We start from the raw sequence: 23361 nt of genomic DNA, 5'->3' as shown, positions 1-23361 counted from the left end.
GCAAAAATGCGAAAATTCCTGTTTGATATCATTGTAAAGTGAATATCTTTGGGTTTTGGACTGATGGTTGGGCAAAACAAGACCCTTTGACTCTGGAAAAATGTGTTTTCACTGTCTTTCACTGTTGTGAATTGAGAAATAGGTGGCAAACTTATCGATGCTGATAATAATCGTTAGTTGCAGCTCTAGATACGACATTGCACGTCGAGCTCTGGCCAAAGAAGCTACTTTTTTAGCACCTTTCAGCTCATTGTTTATCTCTCCGTCCCACAACTTTACTGTTTTGGTTCACTCTCAGCGCTCTCATAGCGTCGTTTTCAGAGAGAAAGCTGTAAAAAGCCACTGTACACGACCTGCTCAGCAGCAAACAACAGACAGACACAGTTAGAGACTAGCTGCTGAACATAGTGGAGCATTTAGCAGCTAAAGAGCCAGATATTTCCCTCAGGAGTTGGTGGAGACCAAAAACAGAGTTAACAGAGTGAGAATATTGGACTGACATTCATCAAGTGACACAAACACGCCTCCTAATCAACGATCATGTTGCACCGTAACTGCTGGATGTGTAAATAAGACACTGTTTGCTAACAAGTTCACCATATTAACGAAAATAATTTAATGTGTGTCAGTGTTGCGTTCACAGCTTGTTTCTGCTGCCCCCAAGTGGCAAAAAAATTCAGTTAATGCAAGTTTAAGCGATAAAATGTTACAAAATACTGACAAACGACCATCACATGTTTCAGGGGCCCAAGGGGGCCGTCTTCAAATTCCTTGTTTTGTCCAACCAACATCTTTGAGTCCCCAAAGATATTCACAATGATACACAAGAGAGAAAAGCAGCAAATCCTCACATTTGAGAAGCTGGAACCAGAGTTTTTTTGACATTTTTTCCTCATAAATGACTTGATGATTATTTCTCTGTCAATCGACTAATTGGTTAGGTCACTAACTGTTTCAGCACTAGAATAGTTACGTATTATCCACCATCAGCTTTATTGACATTTATGCTATTCAGTATTTTATTACAAAACTGGGATAAGAACTGTCTGTTTTGTCTAACACAAAATTACTAAATAACCTGAGACAGAAACATAAAGAACATTGAATATAGTACAGTAGTTAGTCTATAAGCAAGCTTTTCATGTTATCCAGTGTGTCTGTAACAGAAGTGTGTGTGTGTATTGCAGTATATATTCATATTGCACGCCCAGTAGCAACATAAGCCACAATAAGCTTAATGAGCACTTAACTCTGAAAGTAAAACATTAAAATACTGAGCTCTGACTTGGCAAGCAACCACATACTTCAATCACATTTTTTCAGAATAACAGCACGTACTTTATTAACATGTGATGTAATGCTTTTCATCTCAACATCCTTCAGTATCTCTTTCTGAATATGGCTCCATTCCCTCTAATGACTTTGGGAAGGTCCACTACCGAGTTCAAACCTAAACAAAGTTCCCTTGGGCTTATGGCCAATTTCCCACAGAGCTACTAAACCACAGCAAGTAGGAAATTAGCTTTCTGCTTTCCCTGTGTAGCTCTATCCACTCTAATCCATTTAACTGATGAAGTTCGCACCTCGTATTACAGCATCAGGAATAAAACATGGAGCCAATCATAAAGGAAGACTGGCCTCTATAGAAATTAACAACTGCGAGCACTGCTGGGTGGCTCAAATTACCACGATGGTATGAAAACATTTTCTCAATCACTGCCAAAATCCAACAGAAGATTGTCTTCATGCAGCCGCTGGGAAATTTCAAAACAATCCTATAGTTTCCTGGTTAAATTCGAAAGCCTCCTAATTGAGCTCACAGCCGAAAATCTCCGTCAGTGTCCACTCCGCCTCCGCAGAGAAAGTAAATGTCTCATCGCCACCACTAAGAGGGTGACTGGCTGCCAGCTGCCCTCGATCAAAGTCCTGTGTGATGGCAGACTAAGAAGGCCTACAGCTAAATTGCACCAAATTTGCCACAGAGGCATCCGACTCAGAGGAAAAACAGCTCCGGTCCATTAAACACAGCACCGCCTGCCAGCAGCTTGTTCCCGGGGATCGACTTTCTGCTCAACCGACCCCCTGAAAAACGCACTTCAGCCAAACGTCCACCCATTCACATTAAACTCAAACACTGTGTGCACCGACTTACCATAGAGACTGTGAATGTTTCAGCCTGGATGTCAAGAGATGAGACCACTTATCTCTGGAGCCAGCTATTTACGCACCTCTCTGCCCTTTGCAGGCTTTTTCTGCAGCTACCACTGCTCTAAAAACATAGAAAATAAGATCTATGTTCTGCAGAAATGCAAAAGTTATTATTACTTATTGTATTAAAATCACAATGGTGTACAGGACTACATACAACACTAGTTGAAGAGTCAGGTCAACACCCTCTCTTAAACCTGCAATAATATTATCATCTTTTAAGTTAATGTGGAACCTACTTACAAATACAATAGATACGGATTATCATTCGTTTGGAGTCGTGTTTGTCACCTGATGAATGTAAGTCGAACATTCAATCTCTTTTAGCTCTGTTTTGGTCTCCACCAACTCCTGAGGTAAATATATGACTGTTTAGCTGCGAAATGCTCCACTATGTTCACCGGCTGGTCTCTAACTATCTTCCGTTTGGTGCTGAGCAGAAAGAAGATTTATCAGAGCTTTTTTCGTAGAAAACAGCTGCTTCGCGCTGCTGGAAACAACAGCATGAGAGCGGTGAGAGCGAACCAAAACAATAAAGTTGTTTGGCCGTAGAAGCAAAACAGTGAGCTGAAAGATGCTGAAACGAAGACGTCGAGTAGAGGGGAACAGCAGAGTCGGGTGATGTGGTTTCATCACAACGAGTGACACCTTTCATATACATGTAGTCATGTGATTCATTGTTAATATAAAAATATAGATTATAGCCGCTCATGACATGTTCTGTGTGTTATCGTAATCTAGCTATAAAGACCTGCTCTATAGGAAAAGTGCAATGAGATGACTTCTGCTATGAATTGGCGCTATATAAATAAAATTTGATTGAATGTAGACGAGTTTCCCGTTTACAAGGTTAAGTGTGCAGCTGGACACAATGTCTTGATAGTTTATATACAGACATTTTCATTATTTAGAAAAAAGCAACTTGCTGAGAACCTGTAAAATTACTTCTTAGAGGTAAATTTGTATATGGCACTCCTCGCATTTCCAATACTTATTTAGTACATGCAAAAACATCAGTGAACTCTAGCTAGCTGGCATGACACGTGGAATTTCAGGGAGAAACGGCAGCTAGTAGCAGTAATGCTAACCGAGAATACACAAAGCTAGCGCTTGTATTTAATGAGGAATTACCTGTCTGTATCCCAAACCATCAACAGGCAGCACGGGTTAAAAGCACAGAAACCCTCCTCACGCTCATTAGCATTTAAAAAAGTAACGTTAGCATAAAAAAAGTAATTTTGGCATGAAAAAAGTAACATTAGCATGAAGAAAAGTAATGTTAGCAAGGAAAAAAGCATTAAAAAAAATAATGTTAGCATAAAAAGTAACGAGTGAACAAAAAGTAGTGTTAGTAATGTAAAAATAATGTCAAAGTTGAGCAACTTCAGCTCCCTCAATCTGGATATTAGTAATGTTAGCATATATGAAATTCCTGCTGTTTACCATTAATACATATACCAGACACTAGATATATGCCAGATGTCTTATGTTGGTGCAGAAACTCATAATATCAGCTGCCTGCAGTGTATACAGGTAAAACTTCAGTCACAAGAAACTATGTCAATAGCGGCTGTAATAAGTATTATTTATCAGCTGTAGAGGGTCATGAAAAAGCCTTCCACCTCTATCAGCTGTCACCAAGTCACACACTCAAACTCTAAACACACGTCACAACTGATCAGCAAAGCATTGATCACAGATTAACTTTTGCTATATTAATTAAACAGCCATTAATACGTAGTAACAGTGTGACCTGTCTTTCCTTAAAACAGATGTTTCTTCCTCAACCGTTTCTGTACAAAACTATCCACCACCAATCGCTACATGCTAATAGCTAATTCTGCACCCTGGTTTCTTTTTGGGGGGGATATTAAACATTTTTCACCCGTTATTTTGGCAAATCGTGCAGTTTAAGGCACAAAAACAACTCCTCTTGTAGAAGATGTTTTCTACCCTCACATGCACGAGCATCTCACAATGACATCACATGGAAACCTGTCTATCTATATGTGAGGTTTTGTACAGTAAATTCTTGTTTAATGTGTGATGGTCATGTTTAATTCATGAAAATCAAAGCAAGTCCATAAATAAAACATATTGGCACAATGCATATCCAATGAATTATCATAATCACGAGGACACATGTATAAGTATATACTGTATGTATGTGTATATATATATATATATATATATATATATACAGCATGAACCATATGTATCTGTCACACTGTAATCTGACATGCACTAGCAAATTTAAGAGCAAGGAGCTCATGTCTTTGGTACACATCACAGTGTTTTGCACCCGGAGCATCTGATTTCGATGCTTCAGCCTTCAGAGGAGCTACATGGGTTGTGCTGCGCTAACAAGATCCCCTGACGGGATTTGTCTCTGCTTTTGATAATCGCAACACACATGGATTTAAAACACACCACAGCATTCCCCATCTGAAGAAACATGCCGGCTTGCCGAATGAATCATTTGACGTCTGCCACGCACACAGGCAGGCCGAGGATGACAAACACACTGAGTATAATTTCTCCACATGTTATGAGAAATCCCAAGAGTCAAGTACTGGACTGTGCGCTCTCGTTGCGTACTTCAGTTCTCATTAAAATTAGCAGAACGACATGGCAATGTAGATTTTAACATGCTACAGTGATCATCGCTAAACACCTACAAAATATTTACAGTAAAAATCAGCAAAAATTAAACTGATTCAAATGTTATTTCACGTCTTTTCTGTTGCAAAGTATTACCTCCTATACTGATTGATTTCCCATCAGCTTACACTACTCAGAGATGGAAAAACTCCCTGAACGTGCAGCACATCACAACCACCCAACATGACCGTTAAACATGTGTTGCACACAAGACAAGAAGCTTCACTGCAACATGTTTCATCGCTAAAGCAGTCACACATGATCCTCACAGGTAAATCCCACACATCAAACATGAATCCATCGCTTGTCACATTCATATTTTCCTTGCAGTAAAATTACAAAGCTGCCTCTAGTCCCCACCTCAAACTGCAGCCACCTGCAGATCCTCAACCTAATGTGTCTTTCCATCTACATCAGCCTGGACTAGTGTGAGCTACAGCCCAACAGGCAGGCATCCATGTTGCCATCATTTAATTTACCTGTGTTTTCTGAACAGTGCCAACAGCTCAGAAATGTTTCAACCCTGCGATTAACGGCAGTATTTTTAGATGAACAAGTGAAAGAAAGCAGATGTTTACCTCGCAGAAGGAGACGCCTAACCACAGCTACCCAGCTGATCCACCGAGCAGAGGCTTAGGGGCCATTGCAGATCCTGGTCCCACAGAGACCAGCAGCCCAGGCATCCTTCCACCCCATCCCTGCTCCTTTACTCTGCCGTCTGCTGTCAGCCAATCCTCACCGGCTCGCCCCGCCTGATCGGGAAGGAGCTTCGCTTTTTAAATCCTTCGCTGAGAAATAAGAGAAGGTATCGATTCTCTCTCTCTCTCTCTCTCCCCCTCCACCTCTTCCTTCTCTCATTCCCCCATCCACCTCTGCTCTGTACCCCCCTCGCTGTCTCCACCTCCTCGGGACTGAGGAAGCTCTGTTACCATGGAGACGCATGAGGCTGAAGCCTGATAGGTGGAGTTTGTTGTGATGCAGCAGGTCGGTGGTGCAGCCCACCAGATTGATTGCCTTTTCAGTGCACATCACTCTCGAACGCTGAGCCAGAATCTGTTTCCCCTCTCATTTAACGATTGCACCTCATCGAGTAAGTTTTGGACAGATACACAGGAATTTGCGTTCAATAAGAGACCTTATAACTAAATTTAAATGTAACATTAAAGCCCTTGTGTTTTATTGTAAATCTCATACTCTTACTCACACACACAGAGCCAAATTTTCCACTAATATAAATCTCTTTTTGATAGAATTTAACTTATATGAAGATTTGTTAATTTATCATTATTATCATTATTATTCATTTACCCCATATTCAATAAAAAGAAAAAAAGAAAAAGACTGATTGCTTTTTCTTTCTTTCTGTTCGTACGACATGTTTTCATCAAACATCTAGAGAAAAACCTTTTTTTATGCTTTTTTAAACCTTTTAGCTGATTAAAGTGTGCAACAAATGGACATAATAGTCTATAAAATGCCAGAGCAAACAAGTCCAAGGTGACTTTTTCAGATGTCTTGTTTTGTCCGACAATGATATTAATGATATAAAAACCAGAGAAATGTTGTCATTTTTGCTTTAAAAAATGACTATGATTATTGTCAGTATCGATTAATCTGCCGATTATTTTCTCGCTTGATCGATTAATCGTTTGGTTTTTTTCATACAGAATAACACATCGATATTTTGCTTGTGTTTTACAAAAAGAGCAAAGACTTGTCATTTCTGGCCAACTGGATTAGAATATACAATTGTAAACCAGAACGACTGGGAGCTTATGAGGAGATCAACAAGAGGATTTGTTTTTGTGCCTTAAACTGTGCGAGTCGCCAAAATAACAGGTTAAAAACCTTTTTTTTTCCCCGTGCAACAAACAGAACACAAAATGCCAGAAAACAAGTCCAAGTTGCTGTTTTCAAATGTCTTGTTTTGTCCGACCAACAGTCCAAAACACAAAGATATTCATTTTTACAATGATATAAAACTGAGAAACACAAAATCCAGAAACAGAAAATCCTCGTATTTGAGAAGCTGGAACCTGAGAAATGTTGCATTAAAAAAATGGTGAAGAAGCTATGATCGACAATAGTTATAAATACCTTATTTACCTGATTAAAGTGTGCAACAAATGGGTATAAAATCAGGACTCACATTCTGCACACTCAGTACAGTGAACGAACCATAAAGCACCCAGCAAAGCTCTGTTGACACATCCACGCAAATCCTTAACGCCTTTATTCCAATGTGATATAGTTTTAAATGTGATACTAGAGATGTACTGTTTGAAAGTGGCGTGTAGAAAAGCAGAACATGTGCATGAATCACTTTTATCTGTGCTCCCAGAGGCAGATCACCTGCTCTGATGATTATGCATCTATTTGCAGGGTGTCGTGACCATCCTGCCTTTCCTGCTGGGTATTTTTTTCACCTGCTTTGTCCACAGAATTTGAATGAGCCAGCTGAGTGCAGCCTGAGCACATGTCTCTCCATTTGACTTACAAACCACTGAATGAGCAAAACTGTACACATGCTTTTATTCCAGACTGTATCTGTGATGCCACTACCTACAATCTACATTTACATGTGGATACTGCAGCAGCTTTTCTACACTTAAATCACTTAAATTGCATGCTTAACAGCTTGTACCAACACAGTGATTCAAAATGCAAATGCGGTAGCTTCCTGTATAGCGTACACACATGAGCGTGGCATCAATCTACTCATCTAACTCTCAAGAAGAAAGCGAATAAGTGTATTTCCCAAAATATCAAACTTTTCCTTTAAACTTTAAACCACTCTCACGTCCGTCTGTTAAATATGAAGCTACAGCCAGTAGGCTATTAGCTTAGCTTAGCATAAAGACTGGAAACAGGGGGAAACAGCTAGCCTGGCTCTGTCCAAAGGTAACAAAATCCGCCTCCCAGCTCCTCTAAAGCTCACTAACGTTTTATCTCTTTTGTTTTTTCTGTACAAAAAACAAAAGATTATAAAAATGACAATTCACCGTTTTACAGGGGGTTATGTGTCGGACTATTTCTTGGCCGGGACCAGTAACTTCCAGTCTCTGCTGGTTGCCTGGAAACTGATCTGGTGTTTTTACACTTTTTTAGTTTTTGTATGGATTAAACAAACGTGATATAAAACGTGATAATTAGTGAGCTTTAGAGGTGCTGCTTCGCGGATTTTGTTACCTTTTGGACAGAGCCAGGCTAGCTGTTTCCCCCTGTTTCCAGTCTTTATGCTAAGCTAAGCTAATAGCCTACTGGCTGTAGCTTCATATTTAACAGACAGACGTGTGAGTGGTATCAATCTTCTCATCTCACTCTCTGCAAGAAAGTGTATTTCACAAAATAGTCAAACTATTCCTTTAAGGATTCTGGAAAACTGTTGTTAAACGATCTTCTTGGTTAAAGATCAGAATCAGATCAAATCAGATGCTCAGCCCTGTGACTGTGAATGCACTGTTAATACATGAGAGGCACAAACTGGAGCTATTTCTTTGAATGAGACCTGATGTGCACTGAGTGAGCGCTGCAAGCGGAGGATAAACTCCATGACTCACATGTCTATGCTTTATAAACGTCTCTTTAATTACATCCAGCCAACACATCTCAGTGGGTTTGAGGTTAAAAATACCCCACCTGCAGCCAGACCGGTTCTATAGGGGATTGTGTAGCTGCTGCTTCATCTTTAGGGACATTTCAAACACAATATCCAGCACAAGAATTGAGAGCTTGTGAGGCCTTTTAGCTCTGAGGATGAACCTGAAGACATTTACTACAACGGATCACCAAAGGCAAAACTTACACCGAGATTAAATTTACTGTCATACCAACGACCACGAAGTGAGGCGGAGAATGAGAATGAGCTTTGTGATTTGTGCAGCAGGCATCGCTCTCCTCGCTCTCGGCCTCTCGTTTTATCTGCGAGCTGCAGGGATGTACATCCTCAAAATGAAATGACTTGTTGATGGGTACACCGCCCAGCACACACACACACACACACACACACACTTTATCTGAGCATCAGCAGAACACATGCTAACAGAATCAACCCCTGCTCTCTAAACGCCACAGTCCCGCTATACACACAACATCTGCTACTGTTACGGCTATTAATTTGTGATCTTTCCTCACCAGACACTCCTGTTACTCCTCCTGCACATATCAAACAGCAGTGGCAGGTTACTGTTCGTCGGCTCCTGTGATGTTACTGACGGTATTGATATTTGGTTCAATTCCCAGTGGATTGCTATATATTCGTTTTTCACCTCAGCTGAGTTTTAATTTCATTACATTCACTCAAGTACAGTACTTGACTACAACTTTGAGGTCTTCTTGTGCTAACAGTATCAAGTCAGTGAACACGTTCAGTAATGTTACACAGCAATATCGACCTAAATTTAGCTAACATTAGCAACCATAAGCTACTGGTCATACCAGACCAAAAAAGGTTTTATCGGCAAAATCCCTGAGTGTTTTTACTTATCATATCTACTTTTCATTTGAGAATAATGTCGTTCCTTCTCTCAAAAGTTACATGTTCTCACTTTAAGTACTTTTACTTTACTCTTATGCGACTTTAAATTTCTACATTTTACAGTGAAATATTTTACTTTTTATTCCACTTATTATCTGGCATCTTTAGTTAGCCTGCTAGTTACTTTTCAGATAAAGATTTTACGTAAAAAAAAAAAAATCTAATGATAAGCTTATACCACATTGTTTAAGATTAAACCAGTGGTTTCCAACCTTTTTTTGGCTTGTGACTCCTTACAAGAAAACAGCATCTAGTTCCACCCCCTCTACACTTCTCAGCTGGTTTCATTTAAATAACCGTTCCAGGCTCAAAGAGCCTAAAATTATCCAGTGTTTCACAAAAAAAAGCAAATATTAGAGCAAAGTCCAAAAACTGAATACAAATATGTTGAGCAGAGCTTCGTTTTTTCCTCTTACATCATTAATCTTTTAAATTCAAAGCCCCATCAGACAGGAACAACTCATTCAGTTTATTACTGCTATTACTGCTTCCATGACTTCTTTGCTTGTTTAACTCAAATGTACTTGATCTTGGTTTTGACTGTAGGCTCAGTACTATTAACATAATTTTATTCGGCGTGGCGGTGTTTATTTATTTGATTTCTTGCTGGTTTTTGTGCAGATGATGCTTGTAATAGAGATGTAGTGTGTGTGGTTTGGGATTGTGTTAGAGCCCTTATGTGTGTGTTTTTGCTGATGTTATTATATTGATTGTTTTATGTCATTGTTTGTTTGTTTCATTATCTGTTCATTTCCATGTTTTCGTGTCTGAGGATCTCAAGGGGCTTGTCCTAAAATTTTTTATTTTGAAATAAATGAATCATCTCTCGACCCCTCAGATTTATATGGTGACCCTTTGGAGGGGTCGACCCCTAGGTTGGGAACCACTGGATTAAACAAGCTAACTGTATATAAAGCAGTTAATACAGGTTAACTGTATATAAAGCAGTTAAAACTAGTTAACTGTATATAAAGCAGTTAAAACTAGCTAACTGTGTATAAAGCAGTTAAAACTAGCTAACTGTGTATAAAGCAGTTAAAACTAGCTAACTGTGTATAAAGCAGTTAAAACTAGCTAACTGTATATAAAGCAGTTAAAACTAGCTAACTGTATATAAAGTAGTTAAAACTAGCTAACTGTATATAAAGCAGTTAAAACTAGCTAACTGTATATAAAGCAGTTAAAACTAGCTAACTGTATATAAAGCAGTTAAAACTAGCTAACTGTATATAAAGCAGTTAAAACTAGCTAACTGTGTATAAAGCAGTTAAAACTAGCTAACTGTGTAAAGTAGTTAAAACTAGCTAACTGTATATAAAGCAGTTAAAACTAGCTAACTGTATATAAAGCAGTTAAAACTAGCTAACTGTGTATAAAGCAGTTAAAACTAGCTAACTGTGTAAAGCAGTTAAAACTAGCTAACTGTATATAAAGCAGTTAAAACTAGCTAACTGTGTATAAAGCAGTTAAAACTAGCTAACTGTGTAAAGTAGTTAAAACTAGCTAACTGTATATAAAGCAGTTAAAACTAGCTAACTGTATATAAAGCAGTTAAAACTAGCTAACTGTGTATAAAGCAGTTAAAACTAGCTAACTGTATAAAGCAGTTAAAACTAGCTAACTGTGTAAAGCAGTTAAAACTAGCTAACTGTATATAAAGCAGTTAAAACTAGCTAACTGTATATAAAGCAGTTAAAACTAGCTAACTGTGTATAAAGCAGTTAAAACTAGCTAACTGTGTAAAGCAGTTAAAACTAGCTAACTGTATATAAAGCAGTTAAAACTAGCTAACTGTATATAAAGCAGTTAAAACTAGCTAACTGTGTATAAAACAGTTAAAACTAGCTAACTGTGTATAAAGCAGTTAAAACTAGCTAACTGTGTAAAGCAGTTAAAACTAGCTAACTGTGTATAAAGCAGTTAAAACTAGCTAACTGTATATAAAGCAGTTAAAACTAGCTAACTGTGTATAAAGCAGTTAAAACTAGCTAACTGTGTATAAAGCAGTTAAAACTAGCTAACTGTATATAAAGCAGTTAAAACTAGCTAACTGTGTATAAAGCAGTTAAAACTAGCTAACTGTATATAAAGCAGTTAAAACTAGCTCCACCTCGAGCAGCTACAACAGTAAAACGCTGCTCTAACATTGAGGCATCAGTATTAACAATAATAATGTCATTATAATAATATATCACTCACAGGGGCCGTGTTTCTGCAGAAATAGTACTTTTACTTTTGATAATTTAAGTACATTTTGCTGATAATACTTTAGTAGGATTTTGAATGAAGGACTTTTACTTGTAACGGAGTATTTTTACATTGGTACTTTTACTTTAGTAAAGGATCTGAATACTTCCTCCTCCACAGCTCAGCTGACAGAAACTGTTTGGATTTCAGAACCACAGATACGAGATGTTGTCACTGACCTGCAGTCCATCTCCAGCGGTGGTTTCTTCCTGTGAATGAGATGAGACTCAGTGAGCAGCTGCTAATGTTGTAATGTTTTAGACATGCACGGTAACGTGGATTCAGAGCTTAAGAGCTATCACAGCTATCTGTGAAAGAGTGTGCTGTCAAATATACTCTTATTGCACAAATACCAGATATGCAGCAGAAGTCACGTTTCAAAACCATTTCCTTCCTCAATCCAGTTTCAGAAATGCAACAGGACAGAATAAAATAGAGTACAATATATTAGGAAAACTATTATTTAAAAGCTGATTTCTGTGCATGAAATTAGCTGGAAGTCTCTTTTCCTTGATGGATTGCAAACGTGTTCACCCACAGCTAATGTGATCATCTGACACTGTCAAAACATCACAACATAAAAAGAGGCGTGGGCAGCAAATGAGAGCGAACGTGGCCCTGACGTGATGGCTTGGTGATGAGGGAGGACGGGTTATTTTTAGCTCAGGGCGGCAGTGGAGGTGGAGGGGAAACAGAGAGGTGGGTGGGGTGGGGCTGCTAGCAGGGGTTAGTTGTGATGCTTCTCAAATTGCTCTGCTTTCCTGCGCCTTTGGTTGCTTTGTGCATCTATAATGGTGTTCACTGCACTTAAAAACAAACATTCGAGGAATGAGGAAACAGAAATTCACTGATTTATTTTGATGAAATTTCAGGGTGCTTGGTTTAAATATATTTTAAAAAAGGGACCTAACTTTTCTTTTAAAGCTTTGACTGAGTTACTGATTTATTCACCAGCAGCAACAGCATTTAAAATACTTTAAAAAAAAACTCTGAAACGGCTGCAGACTGAACAGAACTCAGCTGCTCGGCTGTAAACCAGGACCGAGAGGTTCGACCACGTCACACCTGTTTTTGCCTCTTTACATCGGCTCCCTGTTGGTTTTAGGATTGATTTTAAGCTCCAGACTATATTTTAGACCTTGTAATCCCTTATGAACCTTCACGTAGTCTGAGATCTTCGGGCAGGGGTCTCCTGTCTGTTCCTGAGTCCAGGATGGAAACTAAGGGGGACAGAGCTTTTGCCATCAGGGCCCGAGGATCTGGAACAACCAGCCCGAAGACATCATCATCTGAGTCAGTGTCTTCTTTTAAGTCTCGTCTCAAAACACTTTTTTTTTTAGAAAGCAGATCCTGATTTTACCTGTCTGTTCATTTTATTGTTTTTGTGTGTTTTATGTATTTTATTTCTTTATATTTCATCATTCACTGTGGTATTTTATTTCTCTTGTTGTGAAGCACTTTGTACTTTGTTTTGATAAGTGCTCTATAAATAAAGTTTTATTATTATTATTATTTAAGGAAAATTCCCCTCTTGTACACTTTTACATATCAATCTATGATTTACAATGAGTTCCTGGATTGAAGGCAAATTAATGTAAATGCAACATTACATAATATTACTTTATTTAATCAGGTAGTCTCATTGAGATCAAGATCTCTATAGAGACCTGAGTACAGCAGAGAGCCAGATAATAACAAAAGAACAAATACATACAACAAACATAACTAGACAAACAAAAGCACATATACAGAGAACACAGCTGGAAATAATAACCTGAATATCACTGAATAACTTTTAAAATCCTCTGTAATTTATTCCATTTCTAAGGTGCAAAGTAGTGAAAGGCAGTCTTCCCAGGTTCAGCATTTCCCCGAGGGGTAATCAGAGTTTAACAGGCCTGAGATCTGCTGTGGTTTTAAATTTAGGAAGAGAAGTGATATACTGAGGCCGCTTTTCCAGGAGACTTTTATAAATAAAAATGACATTTATCTTCTGTATTGAAACACAAAGCACAATGATAAACTGCATCAGTGAGCAGCAAGACAATAACGGATATCTCCATAGTCAAGCACAGACATGATGGCTGACTGTACAATCATTTTCCTGTGATCCTCCAGAGAAAAACATGCTTTATTCTGATGGAGAAAAAAATACATTTTTATCTTTAGTTTCTGCACCAGTGTAAAAGTGAGACTGCTGTTTAGCCAAACTCTCAGGTATTCATAAGATTTATAAGATCTGGACAATTTCGATTTCAGTACCATTAAGCGTGTGGATGGCAGGGAGATGTGAACTGGCATTATGGATTATTGTCGGACATTCAGCACAAGCTTGAGATTCTGCAGAGACGTCTGAAGAACGTTAAAGGCAGATTGTAATCTTAAACTGAAGAGCAGCCAAATGCATACAAGACTTCTGCGTACAAACGTTAAGTCGATATAGGCAAACAAATGGCTATTTACACATCCAGCTGACACAAAGCAACATTAGCATTCATGTGGAGTCGTGTGTCTGGCCACCCGAAACTGTAAGTCAAATATTGACTATCATTTTAGCTCTAATCTGGTTTCCACAAACTCCCGAGGTTAATATCTGAGCTGCTGTATGTGCCACTATGTTCACCAGCTGCCTGCGGTTTGATGCTGGGCAGAAAGTAGATTTATCACAGATTTTTCACTTGCTAATTTTGTCAGTTTCTCAGAGCTTTTTTGCTGAACACTGCCTGCTGCTGCGGCGAGAGTGAACCAAAACAGTAAAGTCGTGGGCCGTAAAACTAAAACAATGAGCTATAAAGCTCCGCAGAGCTGAGGCGACCCCTTTCACATAACATGTAGTCATTTGAGCCATTGTTCATATGAACATATTGATTAGCGCAGCTTTCGTTTAAGGGACGAAGGAGACTGCTAGCAAGTAAACGTGGATGTTAACAATGCGAGATTTAAAATACTTTGCAAATGTTTTAGGAAGAAAACAGGAAGAAAATGCATCCAACACATTTGTTAGACCTCAAGGGACACACACAACGCATTTTGGTGACACTGAATATAAACATGATCTTTGTTTATTTATAAGAAAACTCCACAAGGCAAAAAAACCTGAAACACAAATGTTATTTACAACCAGCCTTGCATGCCAGCAAATGTGTAGGTGTAGCACCTGCTGATTGGGTCACATTGTTTATTAATCTGACATTTCTTATGTTTTATGTTTAGTGAAACATAAAGTCATGCCCCTAAAGATGAAACAATTATAAGGAGTCTTTAGGAGAACAGAGTAAAGTTGTACAGTACAGCAACTGTCCTGGCTGGAGCTTCATATTTAACAGATAATGTATGAGAGTGCTATCGATCTTCTCATCTAAGTCTTGGCAAGAAAGCAAATAAGCGTATTTCCCAAAATGTCAATCTATTCCTTCAAATAACCACTATGAGTTGTTCCAAGAGAGGAAAGCCGAGATCAGAGAAGCCGCCCGAGCAGCCACTGGCTCCTCATCAACCACAAACGGACTCTTTCAACAACTCACAATTCGCTTTCAACGCATCATTTCGCCTCCATTTATAACCTCGTCTTCACTCTGTCGAGAACGGAGGCTCAGGGAGGAACTGCAGAGAGGTGGAGGTAAAGAAATGAGAAGGCTGAAAAGGAGACAAGGAGACGCAGAGATGATGGCTTGTGGTTTTAAATTTGACACCTGAGCACCAACACATACACTTAGCTACACACAAGAGGGTGAGCAGGTGGACGTGGACAGAAGGACGGGGTTGCCGTTAATGAGACATAGATAAGGAAACAGTAGGACAGCAGAGGAAGACACTGTTGTTAATGGAGCCGAGGAGATTTGAAGGCCCAGAGATAAAGGGGGAAAGTTCCACTCCTCGGGCCAGTACCATTACTGTTTGGCCCGGCTCCAGTGCCTCCGAGGCTGGCTAACATTCAGCAGTGTAGCGTGGGTGACACGGAGCTCGCTCTCAGGAGCCAGACTGCAGTGACACGCGGCCCTTTCACCCACTTTCATTTGTCACAGAGATTAAGCATCCATTAAGATTACAGATCCATCTCTTGATTACCCACATTCATAATGTCTGACTGTAAACGTGTGAGTTTCTGCTTAGGGGAGATGTATCACTAACGCACAAAATCATTACAAAGATATTACAAAACGCTAGCAGCAGCAGGGACGGCAACACCACCGCTTTGGTCCAGACTGAAATATCTCAACAACTACTGGATGGATTACCGAGACATTCTGTACAGACATTCATGGTCCCCGGAGGATGAATCGACTTTAATGATTCAATTCAATTTTATTTATATAGCAGCGATTCATAACCGAAGTTATCTCATTGCACTTTTTTGTCTAGACCTCTTTATACTCTTTCTAATATTATTTACAGAGACCCAACAAATCCCACCATGAGCAAGCACTTGGCGACAGTGGCAAGGAAAAACTTCCTTTAAGAGGCAGAAACTTCAAGCAGAACCAATGGTCCAAATAATAATAATAATAATAATATGAATGATAGTGATAGGAATAATAATGATAATAATGGTAATAAGACTATTAATAACAATTGTAGTAGCATTTATTTTAGTATTTTTAGCTTTTAGTGAAATGTCTAAACAACTATTGGATTAATTGCCATGAAATTTGGAGCAGACATTCATGTTCCCCTCAGAATAAACTATACTAACGTTGGTGATCCCTCAACTTTTCATGTAGCGCCATCATCAGGTCAAAAATGTCATTTGTCCAATACTTTGGTTTATGAGCAAATGGCATTCCCATCAGCCTCAGCTGTACTTTGTGTTTAGTGCTAATTAGCAAATGTTAGCATGCTAACACGCTAAACTGATATGGTGAACATGGCAAACCTACTAAACATCAGCATGTTAGCACTGATGTTAGCATTTAGCTCAAAGCTCCACTGTTGGTGCAGCCTCACAGAGCAATCAGCCTCATCTCTGAGGAAACAGATGCGCAGAGATAACTTTTAACTAACAGAGTGACGCTGTAAGTATCAGGTAAGCAGGTTGCTCTGCCTCATCCATACCACTGAATATGTGTGTGCGTCTGAATATTTGATGAGGACACAACGCCTCGCTGGATCTGCACAAAGCCCGGGGATTGTTAATTAGAGTTAAGTGCTCAAACCGAGCACCGCAAACGTGGCCAAACGTGACCACTTTAAATTCTCAGAACAATCCCCCCCACACACACACACACACACATCAACCTTGGTCTCACATGACCCCGAAGCAACTGGGGACGTCATGTAGGTATGGATCTATATTTAAAGTGTTCTTGCAAGGGCACCATCTGACTGCCCGCTGTAAACTCTTGACAATGTGAGTCTAAATACAGCTTGTTCTGTTTGCATCAGTGCTGGAAGAAGTAATCAAATCCTTTACTTAAGTAAAAATAGTAATACCACTCTACACGAATATAAAAATACAAGTAAAAGTCAGACATTCAAAATCTTACTTATATTATCAGCTTCTTTTGTTGTGTTGTATTATATATTTTGCATATCTGAGTCATAAAAACCTTATTTTCTTAAAACAAGTGAAAAAATCTGTCACAGCATTAAAGAAAACTCTTGTTTAAAGAATGTTTTATCCTCATTGATATAAACGGAGTGAAACAAAATAATAAACCTGTCAGTATAAAGCAATTAAGGGCTGTTTTAACAGACTGCATTAGTTTTAGCTAGGTGTACCTAATAATCTGGCGACTGAGTGTAATATTTAATTTATTTTATCTGTTATTTTATGTCATTTATCTGGTTTTATTGTTTACTGTATAACTGTCTTACTGTCTCTCGTGTCCTTTGTTTAAGCACTTTGTAAATGTGCTCAGAGAAGTGCTACAATGAAGAGAGATGAGAGACACAGTGCATATGTGAATGCATGCAAAGCGAGGAGTGAGGAGGAGAAAGCGTCCGACAACGGAGCTCGTCGGTCTATTTGTGGCGCAGTGTTCCTCGCTGACGGGCCGAGGGGGTGCGAGGAGAGTGACAGCGGAGGCAGACAGTCAGGACTGAACAGAAGTGTGGTTCATTCACATCCAGCGCAACACACACAGAGCGTCTCCACCACACAGTCCTGACTGTGAAGCCGTGATCAGTGGGCTGGAATCCCTCTGTTTACCCTGCTAAAAATAGATTCCACACACTGCGATGACGTGGCATCTTGTGACAAGACCCCCCCCACACACCACCACCGCCACCACCACCCCCTCCTCAGCTCCCCACCACCCCTCCTCCTTCCTCTCTCATCCAGACTGTAGCGCCGAACGAGTCACGGCGTTATTGGTATGCAGCGCTCAGCCCCGGCTGCATGCCGCATCTCCTCAAATCCTCGTCCGTCGTATCTTTGGAGAGGAAGGGGGGAAAGAAATCTGGCATGTCCACGTGAGGAGGACATGAAATGATGAAGATGAAGGATGGATGGACAAGACAAGAGGGGTGGGGGTGGGGGGGGTGGCTAGTGAGAAGGAGCAAGTGAAGGAGGGGGGCAGCAATCAATACCATGACTCATTCTTTCTGAGGTGGCCACTTCCTAACAGCATTCATTAAAGCAAACCTAATCATTTTGGCCCGATAATCAGATCCCGTGAGGCTCCATCTTCTTTCACTCCCAACTACACACATTAAAATCATGCACATTGAACCTGAAATGGGAGGAAACAGGACCAGTACATTAAGCGATGGATCCGATGGTCGTGGCGATAGTGAAGCTGCATGATACAACTTCAATGAGCTGGTGAAATCCTTCGATAACCGACAGATTTTTAGCTCTACAGGTGGAAATGTCTGTTGGTCCGTCCACCGCTTTGGTCCAGACTCAACAATTATTGGATGGATTGTCGTGAAATTTTGTAAAGACATTCACGGCCCCCGGAGGATGAATCTAGCTGACTCTGGTGATCACCTGACTCATCATTTAGCGCCACCATCAGGTCAGAAATGTTTTGTTCAGTACTTTGGTTTATGACTAAATACCTGCAAAACTAATGGCATCCCCATCAGCCTCAGCTTGTGTTTAGCGCTAATTAGCAAATGTTAGCATGCTAACACGCTAAACTTAGATGGTGAACATGGTAAACATTATACCTGCTTATACATCAGCATGTTAGCATTGTCATTGTGAGCATGTTAGCACGCTGATGTTAGCTTTTAGCTCAAAGCTCCACTGTGGCTAAGTACAACCGCACAGAGCAGCTAACATGGCTGCAGACTCTTGTTTTCATACGTGCACATACCCTCATTTAAAAACAGTACTTGCTGTTGTAAGAAGTTACCAGATAAATAAATAAAATATCATAACTGCCCACACTCTTTTGTATGTGCATCAGTCAACAGGTCGGTTTGAATATCTACAGTAAGATTGATATAGTTGTTTGCTGTACTTCATAGATGTGGAAACACTGATTATTTAAAGCCCTGTGGTGACAGACAGGGGGATAAACTCTTTCCAGGTTTAAGGTGTCCTTCTTAGAAAGTTTTGGCTCCACTGCAGCATCCGTCTAAATAAGTTAAAGGCCAGGCGAGGATCACACGTACAACAGCACCTCTTTAGCGTTTTCACCTTCAGGGTCTAAGAATAGCTCCGGCTCTGTAGATGCCTGCATTGTTTTCAGGTTGTACAGAACATTTGGAGCAAGGACGGGTGGAGTTTTACACAGTATATAAGTGAGTAAGAAAGTAAAAATTATTCATATTGTGCTTTACAGAAAGAGGATAAGAAAAAAGGACAAAAACACAGACAAGATATTTAAAAAGTGGACGCACAACTACCAGAAAAAAGTTCCTAATGATGTTTTTTTTTAAACCAAAAATGCCAAAAATTCTTTGTTTATTTTTGCTTCCGGCTTCTCAAATGTGAATATTTGCTGCTTTTCTTTGTCTTCTGTGATTGTAAATTTAATATATTTACATTTTTGGCAGTTTGTCAGACAAAATACGCAATCTGAAGACGTCTTTGTGACATTGTTGCATTTTTCATTATTTCTTCCAGACTAAACTACTAATACATTTTTTAAAAAATCAATAGATTCATGAATGAAAATAATGGCGAGTTGCAGCGAATGAAAGGCACGTTCAGTGTTTGGTCCAGTTTCTCATCAACGTTTGAAGTTACATCATCAATCCTACCTCATCCAACAGAGCAATCATTTGGTGATTTTCAGGTCAAAAGACATTTAGGTTAAAACTTTGGAGGGCGGGATTAAAGGTGTCAATGTGAAGCAGGTCCTAACTGCACATTAACAAAGCTGGATTACCAGCGGGTAAATGCCCTGCGGCCCGAAAAACTCAAAATTCACTGCATGTCACTTGGTTTTTAGCCTTTTCAGTCCGTCACTTTGAGCCAGACTGAAATATCTTGCCATGAAATTTTGTACAGACATTCATGTTCCCCAGAGGATGAATCCTAATAACTTTTGTAATCCTTTTACTTTTCCTCTAGCGCCACCATGAGGCTGACATTCGCGGGTTGAGTGAAAAGTCTCGACAACTATTGGATGGATTTTGCACACACGTGAAAATGAACAAAAGGCATAATAACATTGTCACTGTAAGCATGTTAGCATGCTAACATTAGCATTTAGCTTAAAGCACCATTGTGCCTGAGTACAGCTTCACAGAGGCGCTAGCATGGCTGTAAAACATCTGGTTGTGATTGTGAATTATTTTTAGATTATTTTGAGCTCACATAGTAAATATTCCTAAATACATTGCGTTTAATCACATTTCACCAAACTAGTTGACACAGAGTGAATGTGGGACCATGTATATATATATATATATATATATATATATATATATATATATATATATATATATATATATATATATAATATAACAGGTAATACAGCTACACAATGCACAGAGGGCCTGAGGTGGGAGACTCATTAGGGGCCCAACAGGGACTCACTAACAGGTTAACCCAGCCATGCACACTGAAATATATAGCCATTTAATGCCCATGCATACTGTGCATTGTGCAGTATATTGTGTTTTTTGCAGAGATTAAATAGTTTGTAGACCCAGAACCTGTCTGTGTTTTTTAAAATGGGAGAAAAGGTGCATGGTATCCTGTGGGGTTTATGTAACCTGTAATTTCACTGCTCGGGGGTGATACATGAGACTCTGCACAGCACACAAACATACACGCAACAATATGCTCTTCAAACAACCCTGACATACACCAGAACCCGATATATAGACTCTATTGATCACTGATCAGCTGGTTTGTTCTGGTAAAAGGAAAGCTGCAATGACGGATGCCACCTGACCGCTGCAGCTCTTTCAAACACTGCCATAAATAATGCTGGGAATAATCAACATTTGCATTGTGACCATTTGCCTAATTAATGATATATCTGAGAGTTAATTAGTGTCAACAACAACATTATTATCCTCCATCAGCGACTCACCTGCAGCTCTGAGTCTGTCTCCGGTTATTCAGCTGGATTTCCACATTGCACAAAGCCTGTGTGCAACACCGCTGTCAGTTAAAGGTGTGTTTCCCCCACACAGGAGTGCAGTGAGGACAAGCCCGGTGATAGCGTCGGTGATGGTGTTTATATTCTACAGCAGGAGGGGGAGCGCTGTCCGTCCTGTTGTTCCCCACACGGAGCGTTCATTCCCCGGTGTGTCCGCCCGTCTGCGTCCCGCTGCTGTGGACGGAGGTCACCGCTGCACCTCCATCATCCAAAACACGGATGACCTGTCCGGTGTTTGAGCGTCAGTATGTTGCCGGTGGCTGATGCTATATCCAGGTTGACTGTTACATCAGAAGACAGGACATCCCTCTGTCTGACAACAAAGGAGAAAGGCGCCCCCCAGCGGTGCACAGCCGCCTGCAGGCCTTAAAAATTCATGCGGCAAAATGACTTTAATCAGTGGTGGAAGAAGGGCTCAGTTGAGTAAAAGTACCAGAACCACTGTGTGGAAATACTCTTTTACAAGTAAAAATTCTGCATTCACAATTTTGCTTAAGTAAAAGTACAAAAGTACGAATCAAAATATACTTAAAGTCCCAAAAAGTACTCATTTTGCAGAATATTATATTATTGTATTAGAATTATTGATGCATTAATGTGTTCATCACTTTCATGTTGCAGCTGGTAAATGTGAGACTAATTTTAATTATTTTATATACTGCTGGGCAGTCTTAACTTATAATAATACATCGTTTGTTGATTATATTTTGTATTAATAATCAGAATCTGCAAAGTAACTTATCACGTAAATGTAGTGGAGTAAAACGTGCAATATTTCACTCTGAAAGAATAAAGTATCTGGATATTCTCAAGTAAAGTGCAAGTACGTCAAAATTGTACTTAAGTACAATACTTAAATTGTAAATGTAATTAGTTACTTTCTACCACAGACTTTAATATTCCTTTTAGAGCATCTGTGCTCAAGAGTGAGTTTATACTGACCTTACTGGACTTTATTCATTTTAATCTCCTGTATCATTGGTATGCATGTGAGGTACAATGTGTCCCACAGAGCCTACAATACTGAGTTTATGAGACTAATATGTATAACTGAAAGCCACTAAAACTTTAGTCTTAAATGTGTCAAAACTCTAAGACATCATTTTGCTTTTATTCCTAGAATTAAGAATACATGGCACGCATAAACTGTTCAGACTTGGTCTCAGCTCCCAAATTATCTCAGACACACTCTTCAGGTGTGTCCCGATGCACACACTACCTGTGCAACAGGAAAAAGGTAATGAGGCATGATGGATTCAACGTGAATACAGTCAAATGTTTTCCTAATGTTCACATTAAACACACATATGCCAACTATACACTGATGGAAGAAGAACCTTAACTTTTACTTAAGTAAAAGTAGCAATATCACAGTGTAGAAATACTCTGTTACAAGTAAAAGTCCTGTATTAGCATCAAAATATACTTAAAGTACCAAAAGTAAAAGTAATCATTATGCAGAATGGCCCATTTTAGAATAATGTATATTATATTATTGGATTATGATTATTGATGCATTAATGTCTTCATCACTTTAATGTTGCAGCTGGTGAAGGTGGAGCTCATTTGAATTATTTTATATACTGCTGGGTAGCTTGTGAATTTCCCCCCAGGTATCAATAAAGTTTATCTTATCTTAATCTATAATAATACATCATAATTTATTTGTTGATTATATTTTGTATTAATAATCTGAATCTGCAAAGTTATCAGATAAATGTAGTGGAGTAAAAAGTACAATATTTCCCTCTGAAATGTGATGGAGTAGAAGTATAAAGTAGCAGAAAATGGAAATACTCAAGCAAAGTACAAGTACTTCAAAACTGTACTTAAGTACAGTACTTGAGTACTATCAAGTATCAAAAGTTATAAAAATGTCTACACTTACAAAACACTTTTTAAGCAACTGGAATTTATCAAACTTGGTTCAGGAAAAGGTGTTTTATGGGAACAGTGCATACATTTAATCATATAAAATCATAAATATTTCATATATAATTCAAAATACACATTTCTTGTGTGAACGTGCCCCAGTTTAATATACTGATAACTTTTAGTGTTTTGATTATTTTCATTTTTGGCCTCAAACTCATTTATATTTATGTGTCCTGACATGTTTCGTCCCAAGAATCACTGCACTGTTTTACTATGAGGATAATAAACTAGTCATAATAAGGCATAACAGAGGAGCAAAACTTCTAG

At 39.1% G+C, this 23361-nt stretch overlaps 1 protein-coding gene across 5 annotated transcripts in view; it reads right to left on the bottom strand.

The window, feature by feature from the left end:
- LOC122865855 (membrane-associated phosphatidylinositol transfer protein 2) overlaps positions 1–21227 on the bottom strand; it is a 61884-nt gene extending 40657 nt beyond the window's left edge. For 2 of the 5 annotated variants that reach the window (XM_044174792.1, XM_044174797.1), the window contains exons 1-2: positions 21091–21227; positions 11833–11862 (exon numbers count right to left, since the gene is read on the bottom strand). The gene's annotated coding sequence lies outside the window, so the exon portion shown is untranslated. Of the gene's footprint in view, positions 1–5447; positions 5727–11832; positions 11863–12006; positions 12188–21090 lie in introns of those variants that run through there. The other 3 variants (XM_044174796.1, XM_044174794.1, XM_044174793.1) reach the window with 3 other exon arrangements.
- Between the last annotated feature and the right edge of the window lie 2134 nt (positions 21228–23361).

The sequence above is a fragment of the Siniperca chuatsi genome, linkage group LG18 (genome assembly GCF_020085105.1).
Source record: "Siniperca chuatsi isolate FFG_IHB_CAS linkage group LG18, ASM2008510v1, whole genome shotgun sequence".
Classification (NCBI taxonomy): domain Eukaryota; kingdom Metazoa; phylum Chordata; class Actinopteri; order Centrarchiformes; family Sinipercidae; genus Siniperca; species Siniperca chuatsi.
This window is presented reverse-complemented; position numbering and strand designations above follow the sequence as displayed.